Raw genomic sequence first — 13,394 nt, 5'->3', positions numbered from 1 at the left:
TTATGCCAATCTAATTATATTCCACTGCTCTCCTGATATATCTATGAAGAGTTTTCTAACCATTTTCACACACCCCTACACATTTCTCCTTTTCTATACCACATGGGAGGCCAGATTAACTTTATCAATCACTAGCTTCACTGTAGGTTTCCCGCCTCACAATCTTTTTTTTTTTCCTAGCTCTCTGTCCACTGCAGGACCAAATTCCCATCCTTCTGCCATTCAAATGTGACCCTCAACTAGTTTTCTTACGTCCCCCCCCCATTTGCTTGCATGCGCACACATAGACACACACACACACATACACACTCATTTCAGCCATTGTCTCCAACGTCCCGTGCATGTGTTCCCTTCCATACCTTGGCTCAGCCATTTTTCCTACTTGAAAGACCCTCCGTAGACAACCCAGTCTCCACCAGTATCCAAGGAGTGGTTGATGTTCCAGGTCTTTGAATGCTCTAGTTCACACTGATCTCTTCCTCCCCTGAACTTCACAGTGTTCATTACCTTGGCTGCTTATTTGCCCTTATTATATGCTGCCTTATACTGTTAATTATATTTGCATATAAATGAGGCAAATGTCACCAGGCCCTATCAGCCTGTCAGTATACAAATGACGCTCATAACATTCCCCTGTCCAGATGGCTTCCATCATTTCTGGAAATTTTTGGTTTCTCAGATCTGCTCACAACCAGTGCCTCATATTCTCCTCTCCCATCACCAGCTGAGCCCCTTGTGAGGATATTGCTTCTTCCCAGGTGCTCTCAAATTCATACAATCTTGTGGCACCCAAGGTCATTACAACTCCTCGTCTCGCTGTGTTCCAAGCAGAAGTTCAGAGATGACTCCTCTCCCAAACCCTCAATCTGACTTTATTCCTTTAGCCCCCACACAGTAGTGTTTGGGCCTCAAATCTCACAAAGTTGACCTGAAAGCATTTTCTTTAACTTCAGACTATAAGGCCACTCTCCTAAAGAGAAAAACTGGCACTAGGGAAACTACTTCCTTAAGTAGCCAACTTTTATTGTTTGCTTATTAGGTGTCAGGTGCTGTGCTAAGCACTTCACATTTGATTCTTTTTTTTTCTTTTTTAAAAAAAATTATTAATTTTGAGAGAACATTCATGCATGCACCTGTGCACACAAGCAGGGGGAGGAGGGGCTGAGGGAGAGAGACTCTCATGCAGGCTCCATGCACAGTGCAGAGTCCCTCCCGGGGCTCGATCTCACAGCCCTGAGATCATGACCTGAGCTGAAATCAAGAGTAGGCTGCTGAACCGACTGAACCACCTAGGCACCCCCACAATTGATTCTTATAACCTAATAAAGTATTTATTATTGTTTTTCTCCTGTTAAAAATAATGACATTAGAGTTTAAGATAATCTCACTTGCCGAGGGACACAGAGCTGATAAATGGTGGTTAAACCTAGATTCTGAACCCAGCCAGAGCTTTCTGTCCCCTGCCCTTCCTATACAAATATTCATACAAATTAAATCATGGGGTGGCTAGAGGTATCTGGAAGAACTATAATCTGCCCACTCTCGGGTTGAATCAACCATAACATCCCAATTCACATGTATTTAACAGGCCTCTCTAGTTAGGTAATTAGGCCAATCCCAAGTTTTTATATTCCTCTTCAAGCTAGTGCAGTGCTTTATAGAAAAAGTCTAGTGATTGGACAATCAACGATCAGTTAGCATAGCAAATACTAAGCTTCCCTTAAACTTCATAATCTGGGCTTTCAGGCAAGGGGCTAACATGGATAGTATCTGACATGGCTGCAGAGTTACTCTAATATCAGTAAAACTCAAGGGCATGATCGCAGCAGAGAAATGGTCTCCTATTGATGGAGTTATGTAGAGCAGCCTGGAAAATCAATTGCGTCCAAACCTTTCGACTATGCTGATTACAGCCACTACACATAGCAATTGTAGTTATGAATATCTAACCATGTTTTCTTACAAATGTATTCCACATTTACTTACCCAAAATATTACATCCACCTTCTAGTATGTATAACATGATGTGGTTTTTGAGAAACTTTCGTAATCAAAGGTTACCTATATTGTGTTACTTACAGTGGTGGTTCTTACGGAGTGCGGAAGGGTATTTGCCCAACCCGCTCAAATATCTATAATTTTTCAAAGGCCATTAGGTGTTTGACCATTAGGGTTACATAGCTGTTCTGGTATTGTCTTGTAGGGAATTTTGTTAGCAACTGCAAATACGTAGTCCGTAAGAATGAAGTGACAGAATTTACCAATCAGTTGATTGACTTACTAAGCTCCAGTGGAAGTCTTGTCACTTTAAGTTAGAAACAATATACTTAAGGAATCTTATTAACTAGACTAAGGTGGAAACTGTTATGTATAAAAAATAAATTTGTCTTATGATGTACTATATGCTGGCTAACTGAACCTAATAAAAAATAAATTGTAATATTTTTTGTGGAGCTTTTCATTTCATTTGATTAGAAGTCTCAGAGTATTTCAGAACCATTTGGTAATTTAGAAAAGGAAAATTTTGAAATAAGATATGCTGAATTAGATGTTTCAAGCAACATATCTACCAACTTTTTGGGGAGAGTTTTCCGTTATATATAGGGTCTTTTTGGTCTCATTGATAAAACTTAACTCTGTTAAATTGGCTCAGGAAAAAAAATAGATTTTTAGTACGTATTTTCATAATACATATTTTAAAAAACAAAGTTCTCCTTGTCTAATGAGCAATTATTAAATTCTGTTAGGTACAAAATTTTTTGATAAACAATCATATATTATAAAGGTGAGAACACATGCAGTTTATCTCTTTTACGTCTATAACTTTTGGTTTTGCTCTATGAAAATGATTTATCAGAATTTATTTTTTTTTAAATTGGCAGATCATATATGGAAATGATTGTCTTTTATGAGATGCAACCTCACTGAGGGTGGAAAATAGCAAAATTTAATAAAGGAATGGTAAAATTTTAATTTATAATATATGCTTCATAGGCTGCAAACGTCTAAGAAGTGAAATCATGTTTTTGCTATGGATAATAATTCCTCCTATATAAAAATATGTAGCATTTTGAGGGAGTGATTACATTGCTAAAACTTGATGAAAATAAACTGATTTCACATGGGGGTGGTTTCTGACATTCTTTGGGTACAGTTCAGTTGGCATTAGAAGGTAATGTTTGTTGGTTTTAGTTTTAAGAAAGGCCATCTTAAATTTGAGGGAAAAAACTGTCAATTACAGAGGTTTACAGAAGATTTTAAAGTTTTAAGATACTATTTTGGATTATTGCCTTTAAAAACCTAGGGTGATGGTTTGGGTAATTACTTCACTAAGACCACATGGCCAAACCAGTTTCTTACTTGCGGCATCAAAGGAACGAATATTTGGCAATTCCCCATTTGTTAGCAGGTGGCCTTTTCCTGTTAGTGACACTTGAATGAAGTGTGACTAACATTCTTTCCTTTGCCTATTGCCCCAAGAATGATTCCCAGTGAAACTTCTTGGCTTCTGGCGATTTTCACTTGTAATGTAACAACAAGAAGCAAGCAAATACATAATATTTAATATGTTCCAGACATCATTTCTGAGTGCTTTAAATGTGTTTATTCACTGAATCCTCATAACAACTCTGTGTGGTAGGAACAATTTTCATCTCCATTTTAGAGGTGAAGAAACTGAGACACAGAGAAATCAAGTCACATATCCAAGCGACATGTGGTTGGCAAAGCAGGATTTGATCCAGACAGCTGGCTTCCAGGGGCTGTGTTCCCCCCCCCACCACCACACCACACGGCATCTAGGCAGAACCAGAGGAAGTTTCCCAAACTGTAGAGTTGCACAATTCATGGGAGTTGTCAGGAACCTGTATAGTGCATAATTTTGATAGTACTGTTGTACTTTTCAACTTTGTAACAAAGTGCTTGAAGATAATCAAGAAGCAGACCTACACAAAATTCTAGAAAAAGAGCTGCTACCACTGAAAAGGGATGGTTGACTTAAAATGAATGAATCCATTCAAACTCTCTTATTTTACAGTTAATATTTTCCTGATTTTTTGGATAATGAGAGGGTTGTTATGGCAGAAACTTGGTGTTTTGTTATATACTGTGTGTGTGTATGTGTGTGTGTTTTGTTTTACTTGATAAGTATGACCAGAGTGTTCTTTTGTAACTGTCTTGAAGGAGATGACCAAAAGTAAAAATATGCTCCCTCTTGATACCCTTAGTGTACCTAACATTGATGGCCTAAGCTGCTTTTGCTAGTGATGACCTCTGCACTCTGACTTGTTCAATCTTTTTTTTCTTCACTGGATTTGTTCCCTACTCGTATTAGGAACAGTAGAACCTTATTTGTGTGTTTTTGTCCCCATCTTTTCAAACCAAGGATCCTGTCCTAGAATGACAATGGACTGACTAGCTTAGAATATCGATGGGCTCCATAGACCTCTTACAGTCCCAGAAACAGTTACCACCTAGGGTCTGCTGAGTCTCCTTGAGTGTGGGGTGCTTGTAGGGTGTTATGTAAAGCAAAGCTTCTTGACTTTAACATGCAAACATGTCACCTGGGGAGCTTGTTAAGACTGCAGATTCTGGGGTTCCCTGGGTGGCTCATTTGGTTAAGCATCTGCCTTCAGCTCATGATCCCGGGATCCTGGGATGGAGCCCGCAATTGGGCTCCCTGCTCAGCGGGGAGCCTGCTTCTCCCTCTGCCTGCAGCTCCCCCTACTTGTGCTCTCTCTCTCTCTCTGTCAAATAAATAAATAAAATCTTTAAAAAAAAACAAAAAAACAACCTGCAGATTCTGATTCAGTAGGTCTTGGGATGGGGCCTGAGACTCTGCATTTCTCACAAGCTCCCGTGTGACGCCACTCCTAGTGCTGCTGACCCCTGGACCACATTTTGAGTAGAAGGCTATCCAAAAAGGTATCTGTTGCTACAGAGGGCAAAATAATTTGACTAGGTGGCTCGTCTTTCTGATGTATTCCTGGCTTTTAAAGAGACAGAATTTACTTAAGAATATTTACAAACCATTTTACCAGGAAGTTCACAGCAATCAGAAAGGATGATCTTACTCAAATACAGATCCGATTCTGTCACTCCCCTGCTAAATCCCTTTAGTGGCCTCCCACTACTTACCAGGTAAGCACCCTATCCTGGGGACACGAGCAATGCCCACTGTGCTCTGACTGTGGCTGATGTGTCCAGCATACTGTGCCCTGCTCTCCTCCAGCTTAGCATGCATCTTCTGGTCTAGGTTGTGCATCCTAGGTTTGTATATTTATAACAGCAAAGTCCCTGCAGAAGTGTCTTGAGGAAAGAGGCTGCTGCTCTTCACACCAACAACCTTTCACTTGGCCCATATGCCAGGTTCTTTTCTGCTGCAGAACCTTTGAAATGTTGTGGTGTTTTGTGCCTAGAATCTCTTTCCTCTTCATTATCCTGGCAGCTGCTAATCATCTTTTAGCTCAAATATTACTTCCTAGGAAGTCATCTTTGGTCGTTCCATAAGGTCCTACCGTAATTCCTTTTGTAACACTTGTCACAGTTTTAAGTGCATGGTTAATGGACATAACTGTGTATTTAATGTCTGTCTCAGCTGCCACAAGTTCCAGAAGGGCAGGGACGGGTCACCATTGTATACCTGGGGCTTGGCCTAATTCCCCACACTTCGGATTGATACTAAGCATGTAGAACATGCTTCAAAAGCACTGATTGAATGAACGAATGGAAGCCAGTTAAATTTCCATGAAACAATTCTGTATCATTCATTTTTAAATGGAATACTAATACGACCTTATGGGTTCATCTTGAGGCTTAGGAAAGTAAATATATATGAAGTACCATTGTTTGGCACTTTGTAGATACTTAATTTGTATTAGATTCTTTCCTTCTTTTATACTGAATGCCTGGCAGAATATACCTGATGTATTTTTCTTCTCCGATCACTCCTCCTGTGGCCCCAATGCAGTGGTCTCTCCCTCTGCTTGTCAGTAACTCTCCCCTCTGTCTAAGCATATATTTAAGTGTCTCCTAGGAAGTGGGGCTTCTGCTTTGACACCTGTGTGTCTGAGAAGGTATTGCCCAAGCAGCTGTCAAGATGCTAGGGTGTGAAGATGAGAACTGGGCCAAATAAATATTCCCAGGTCCTAAATATTATAACACTCCTTGAGAACCTTCCCACAGAGCTTGGGAGACTGGTCGCATGAATTTTGCTGTAATGCTTCTCCTACATAGAATCAAATCTAATCTGGCTTGACAGTGGGTGAAATATTTTATGTTCTATCTCTTGATGACACCTAGAAAATGTCTAATATAACTACAGGAACATGTGTCTTCTTTAGTCGTTAATGTGCTTCTAGTGTTAGCGTGCAAAATGATTGGGTATTATATTACAAATGGTAACTCTTATCATGAATTTATGTAGCATCTTTTTCCCCAACAACTCAAAGCAATTTAAAGTATTATTTCATTTATGACCCTTGGATTATTAGGACCATTTTATAAATGACAAAACTTAGATACAGAGAAATTGAATAAATTGCCCACTTGATGTTTAAGAGGTCCTCGTTAGAAGGGCCATTATTTTGTGACAGTATTAACTATTGTCTTTAAATGAATTCTAAAATAAAAACATGAGACTTTGTGAAGATATTCATTCTTAGAAATAAGAAACAATATTCTTCTGAATTAATTTCTGAAAATGTTTGGTTACTTGGTTTTATAAATATGTTCTCTATTTGACTAATATTTAATGGGCCTCAACTAGGTATAAGGCACTGTTCTCAGCTGGAGAATACAACGGTAAGCATGACATGCCATATTGCCTTTGTATTTGGGGGAATTAATTGCTGGGGAAGATTGGAGAGGACAGACCTTATAAATTAAAGAAGTAGAAAAAATTAGGTAAGTTCAGCTGCTAATAAGTACCATAGAGTACTTTTCTAAAACAGAGTGGCTGAGGAAAGATTGACAGATTGGGTGATAGAGGCTGTCTCTGAAGAGTAGACCCCGACTTTACTTACAGGCTATTTGGGAGTAGATGGAGGATGTTTGTTAGTATTAGATATTGGAATATATGTACACTTTCTTCCAGTATTCTGGAATAGGAGCCAGCAAACTTTTTTACAGAGGGCCAGATAGTAAATATTTTAGGCTTCGTAGACTGTGGCATCTCTGTCACAACTACCAAACTCTACCACTGGGGCATACAGAAGGCCACAGGCCATCCTAAGCGAATGAGCGTGGCTGTGTGGGGGAGGAAAAGGTTTTCGTCAGCCGTCTTAGGGTTCCTGACTGTGTTTGAAAATTTAACTGACAAAGACACATTAACAGGAGAAAAAGCATACAAATTTATTTAATATAAGTTTTACATGAAACAGGAGCCTTCATAAGGACATGAAGACCCAAAGAAACAGTTTGACTGAAGTATTTTTATGCCAGGTTTGTTTAATGAAGAATGGACAGTCATGGAGAAACATGATAGGTCAAAGAGTGTGAAGTAAGTGTAGTAAGTTGGGGGAAGCTTAGCAAGGCCTCCTTGTTAGGATCCTTCTTAGTGTCCTTTTGATTTGGGAGATAAGGATGCTCCTATCTTCCTGGTATAGAGAGGGCACCTCTCACATGAGGATTTTATGAACCGTTTCAGGAGTGAAGATCGGGGGAAGGTCAAAGTGACCTTCCTGCTTTTTTTTGTTGTTGTTAAGATTTTATTTATTTATTTGACAGAGAGAGAGAGAGCACAAGTAGGGAGTAGGGAGCCTGACGTGGGGCTCGATCCCAGGACCTGGGATCGTGACCTGAGCCGAAGGCAGCCACTTAACCGACTGAGCCACCCAGGCACCCCGACCTTCCTGCTTCTGCTGTTTTCTCAAACTCCTTCAGCTTAAAATATTCAGTATGTCAAGGTACCGTATTCAGGGGTAGCATGTCTGAATCCCATCAGCTGTATTCCAATGAAGTTTTATTTATGCACACTGAAATTTGAATTGCACATAATTTTATGTGTCACAAAGGATATCCTGCTTCTGATTTTTTTTCAGCCATTTAAAAATGTAAAAACCATTCTTAGTTTTTGGGCTGTAGAAAAACAGGCATCAGTCTGGATTTGCTCCCTGAGCTTGCCAACCCTTGTTCTAGAATATTGTGCAGCACCCAGGCTCCCACGGTGGCTTTATCACTTCTCTGCATTGTAGTCGTTTGGAGAGGAGACCTGCATATAGCCTTAACATGGCACTTTTAACTTCTTTCCCAAGGTCTGGGTAGATAGACATTTCCACAGTCTAGATAGGCTTGGTATCCGCCTACAGAAGGAATTTCCCCTTGAAATACCTTTAACTCGGTTTGACAATATATGGACATCTAGAGACCTTGTGTATTGGGGAGCACAGATGGAGCTCAAAGCTTATCTCTTACTATCTAGGGCTGCCACCTACAGAATTTGGACCAATTAGTCCACCTATGCTTAGTGGTCATCAGATCCTGCCCAAAGTATCACGGTCTTTTCTTGGTGCAACTTCTTTAAAGGGAGATTGCCCATTTAAGAGTGAAAAGGTAAGACGTGAACCAGGCCATACCTTACTTAAATAAACCGGGTATGTATAAGTTTGAGAAGAAAAGACTAGAGGAGGCAGGAGAGCTATCGGCAGATATTTTAAGTATTCATGTAAGAAGAAAAAAAAAGGCTGTCCAAGTCAGCAAGTAGAAATACTTGGGAATGAGTTAGAAGGAGATGGATTTTGGCTGTCATTCTATCAGAAAACCTGAATTCTCATAAGATAGTTAGAACTTGGTATAAATCTGTGGGTTAAGAATCAGTTTTTGAAGACCTCTTTTGGCTGTGCTTTGTTATCCTTGCCAGTGTCTACTGGTAAAGCAGAATCCTTCTTTGCTCCAAAATGATTCAGTTGAATTAAAATTAAATCCAATTTTGGTGACAGGATTTCTTTTCAAATTGGCAGTCTCCTAATGGAGAGTAACCCTTTGTACTTCTACCTTGCTTCCTTTTTCACTGGAACTGCTCACTTTCATTTGTAAACCTAAAGGGCTTGAAGTTAACTTAAGAGTCTATTTGTAAACATTAGTGCCAGGATTTCTAGATTCAGTTTTATAGAATAGTAGTCCTGCTAGATGTAATACTAAAAAGGGTTTCATGGTAAAAAATGCTTAAAAAACACTATATACTAAAATCCCTTCTTGGAGAGGCACAGGGTTCATGAATAATTAAAGGCTCTGAGAAATCCTGCAGAAAACCAAAGTGTTTAATATTGTTGAAGCCAGCACTTCTAGAACATATGCACTCATAGCCATTAAGATCCCATGAAATGCACTTTGGAGAAAATCTTACCTTATGAAAAGCATAGAGAAGAACCCTAGTAGATACAAGCAGATACAGACAAACTGTTTCACAGAGTTTCCCTATCTACATTTACAAATTTGTAGATATTGCAAGATAATTTTTCTAAGATTTAATTTATTTGTCAGAGAGAGAGAGAGCAAGAGCACAAGCAGGGGGAACGGCAGGCAGAGGGAGAAGCAGGCTCCCCGCTGAGCAAGGAGCCGGATGATGCAGGACTCGACCCCAGGACCCTGGGATCATGACCTGAGCCGAAGACAGACACTTAACCGACTGAGCCACCCAGGCATCCCCAAAATAATTTTTAAACAGACAGAATTCAAAAGAGGTAGAAATCTGATGTTTAATTTACTTGGGTACTGAGGAAAACAGCATAGGATAAGTCAGAAAAGCTTTAATTTGTATAGGAGCATTTTAGAACATAATGCAAGAAGATAATTCCCAGGAAAAAGTTGGGAAAGAAGATGTCTGAAAAATAATGATTTTTTTTTTGTCTTTGTAGTTTAAGACCCATTTCATGAGACTTCTTTAAAATTTAAAATTTTGCCAAAATAAGGACAGTTTGAGGGGGGAAAAGTAATAATCAAGCCATGTTTAATCGAAAACTTGTAAATATATGTGCTGCCGAAGCGAGCACAGAAAACTTGTAAATAAATGGCAGGTCTTTATATCTATTTTTACCTTTTATACAACACACTCCAAGCTAATTTTCAAGTCAGGTTTCAATTTTATTTTTGTTAATTTTCATAGTGAACTAGGATGTGACATTCAAATTTAGTGCTTCTTTAAAGCAATTTTCATATGATACTCCACCCCCTGTTTCTTGGGTATTAATTTATCAGACAGGTTTTGAGTCCTGGTTTTATATGCTCCATTTTCTATTCCTATACTTTCTCTCTAATACCTATGTCTAAAGTGAATCTTTCAGCTTCCTCCCTTTGGTTAGGGATGCTCTTTAGAGCCTGGTTAATTCAGCATCCCTCAGCTCATGGCACTCTCTTCAACAACATTGCTGCCAAATCCATTTTAGTGACTCAGCAGGAACTTGTCATTAACAGCATTTTTATAGGAAGTAAAAATTAAGCAGTCTTGGAAAGCAAAGTGCTAGTGTACCATGTATGTGTAAATCTTTGGTAGCAATAAACACAGTCTCCTGGTGGGTTGGTGGTAGAGCTGCTCGCCTGATACCCACCCTTCCTTTGAAGCCCTAACAAGTTCACTTCTCCATCATGTCTGCCATGAAGAGGGCCCTTCAGTGTTACTGAAAAGGCAGTCTGTTTTCAAATCTTATATTTGTTTATAGAATGTATAAGACATTTTATAGATAAAGGAGAAGCAGATGGAATTCAAAATAGCAGCTTTATTATTGGTAAAACCTGGGTCAGAAAATATGGCTTGCCTACACTGATCTCCAGAGTTAAGTTAATCCTTCTGACCCTCCACCTGCCCTCCCTGCCCCCTTACCACCTCCTAAAACCACCAACAGAGCTGAAAGCCCCGGGACTCCCTTGCAATAGCAGAACCAGCCCTAATAGACTTAACAGAGGGTAGAGCAGGCCAGGGAATGCAACTCCCTACGGTCCGGTGGGCCCCAAGCTCACCACTGAGAAGAGTCCCCTCTCCTTCCTTAGCTTGAAGTGTCGAGAAGGACAGGAGTGTGACTCATATTAAAGGGGAGAACAATAAGGGAGTGCAGGCCTGGGTTAGTTGTAGATCTGAAGGGAAAATACCTCTTGGGTAACATTATTGATTGAGCGAGGTGAGGCCAAGTGGATGACATTTATCTGAACAATGGATACTTTACAGAGATCTACAACTCATTGATTTTTATGTCTTTCATGACTGAAGATTCTAGACACACCTGGAGGATTTTACATCAAATAAACAAGTATCTGGTCCAGAAGGCAGAGAGAAAGGAAAAGGAAAGGGCTAGACCTGCATGTGGAGGAAAAGGGAAGGGACTAACTTAAAAAGAAGAGGCAAAAATAATAGAACTCTAGCTGAATCTTCTTGAAAGGAATGGGAGATAGGAGAATGAAAAAGAACACAGAGGAAAATTCCTGTAGTATAAGAAATTCACAGTCTAAGGAAAACCAAGGTTTGTGCACGAGTGCCTCACAAAGGTATTGGTTTTCACCTGGTTTCTAGGGCACAGACCTTAGAAACATCTAGAATCTGCTGAGCCTCACTTTCCATCCAGACCTTCTTAGATAGTAGGTGAAGTTCGACTTAGAAACTACCTTGGAATATTGGAGGTAATAGGAAATGATAAGTCTGGATTTGTGAGGCATGGTTTATGGAGGACTTTAAAAGGTTGCCGGAGGAGTTAGATTTAATGCATATTCTGGCAAGTGTTTTGATTAAAATAAGAGGTTAAAAAAACCCCAAAAACCTAAAGTGTATTAATGGCATTAGGAAAAGAGAAGGCACACAATTGGAAAAAAAAAAATTCAACACTTGAGCGGCACCTGGCTGGCTCAGTTGGAAGAGCATGCAACTCTTGATCTCAGGGTTGTGAGTTCGAGGCCCACGTAGGGTGTAGAGATTACTTAAATAAATAAATAAATAAAAACTTAAAAAAAAAATCAATGATTCATTATGGAGAGGGAGTTGAGGGGAGAGACATTTAATTTATAACATCTAACAATTCAGAGAAGGAGTAAAAATTGCTAAGGCAGTGACCCTGGAGATGAATAGACAATGGTGGGGGGTTAGGCAGAACTAGAGAATACAGCAAGGAACATGAAAAGGATGGCTTAGATTTAGAGGTGATGAATTTGGAAACTTCTTCACAAAAGGGGTCTTTGAAATCAAAAGATAACAGAACTGCTAAGCTAGATGTGAAGCAGCGAGGTTCAAAGAAGGCTAAGGCCAAGGTTCTGGGGGAGCCTCCATGGGCCGATGCCACTTCTCCCTCTCACTACCGTTTCTGTAAACAGTTTTATTTACATCCTTGACCCTGCATTCACATATTGTCTAAGACTGGTTTTATGTTATGACAGCAGAGTTGAGCAGCTGAGACAGAGACCAAATGGCTTGCAAAACCTCAAATATTTACCATCTGGCCCTCTCTAGAAAAAGTTTGCCAACCTGGTTCAAGATGATAAAAGAGAAAGAGCTATAGATAGAAAAGATGGGGCACCATGAAACCAAGAAAGCATGGCCACGAGGAAGTCAAGAGAGAAGAGGGTTTCAAAGGAGAAGGTAACTAGAGAAGATACAGTGGATTATGAGGAGGATGAAACTTGGGGGGAAAAAATCTCTGAATATTCTGACTAGGAGATAAATTTCATTCCAGAAAATCCAATTTCTAGATGGACCAAAACCCAACCAAAAATACTCAAGAGATCTCTTTCTCCCCTCTGCCTTTTTTTCTTCCTTCGCTAGTGTTAAAACCTTAGTTAAACACATAGCGCTGCTCCAGGTGCTGTGGGAAAATGCCTCCAGATAAGATGCACATCCAGAGAAAGTCTAAAAATAATGACATGTACTGAGATAGCGTATGTGAAATTGTAGAATGTTATCAGAAATTAAAGGATTTTGAATGAAGGCAGCAAATTGCCACATGCCAAACATCTAGTTTGGACTGAGTACTCTGCATTCAGAGGTTACTGTCAAAAAAATGGCAAAACAGGCTTTGAGACGTTTGAGATTCTAGTTTAATGGAAATAGCACAGGCAAATTCTTAGTCCCTTTGTGATCTTGGGGCAAGTTACTTCATTTGTCTCCACTTTACTGTGTTCATCCCTAAAACTGGGATCATCAGCACTCATTCTGTGGAGTATTATGAAGACAAAGTGAGATAGAAAGCAGTTCATGTGATGGTTGGCATACAGTAAGTACTTTGTGAATAGTAACTTTACCTTTATAGAGCTGGTATAAAGCTCAATTCATAAACTCAGATGTAAAAGGCCTATCAGAATCACTCATCATCTGCAGATCAATGTTAGGAAAATTCTGAGCCCCATTCTACCAGGCTGGCAGAACATTTAATGCTATTCTTAGGGCTCCTACCCCGGTCCCAGGGCAGTGCTGAGGTCCC

General features: G+C 39.7%; 1 protein-coding gene across 1 annotated transcript in view; it reads left to right on the top strand.

Annotated features, from left to right (window-relative positions):
- KIAA0825 (KIAA0825 ortholog) overlaps positions 1–13,394 on the top strand; it is a 399,584-nt gene that overhangs the window by 157,581 nt on the left and 228,609 nt on the right. The gene's annotated exons all lie outside the window — the stretch shown is intronic.

Source organism: Mirounga leonina, unplaced genomic scaffold (assembly GCF_011800145.1).
Source record: "Mirounga leonina isolate KUSES-001 unplaced genomic scaffold, KU_Mleo_1.0 Mir_168, whole genome shotgun sequence".
Classification (NCBI taxonomy): domain Eukaryota; kingdom Metazoa; phylum Chordata; class Mammalia; order Carnivora; family Phocidae; genus Mirounga; species Mirounga leonina.
The sequence above is the reverse complement of the archived record's forward strand: the minus strand, read 5'-3'. Positions and strand labels throughout refer to the sequence as shown.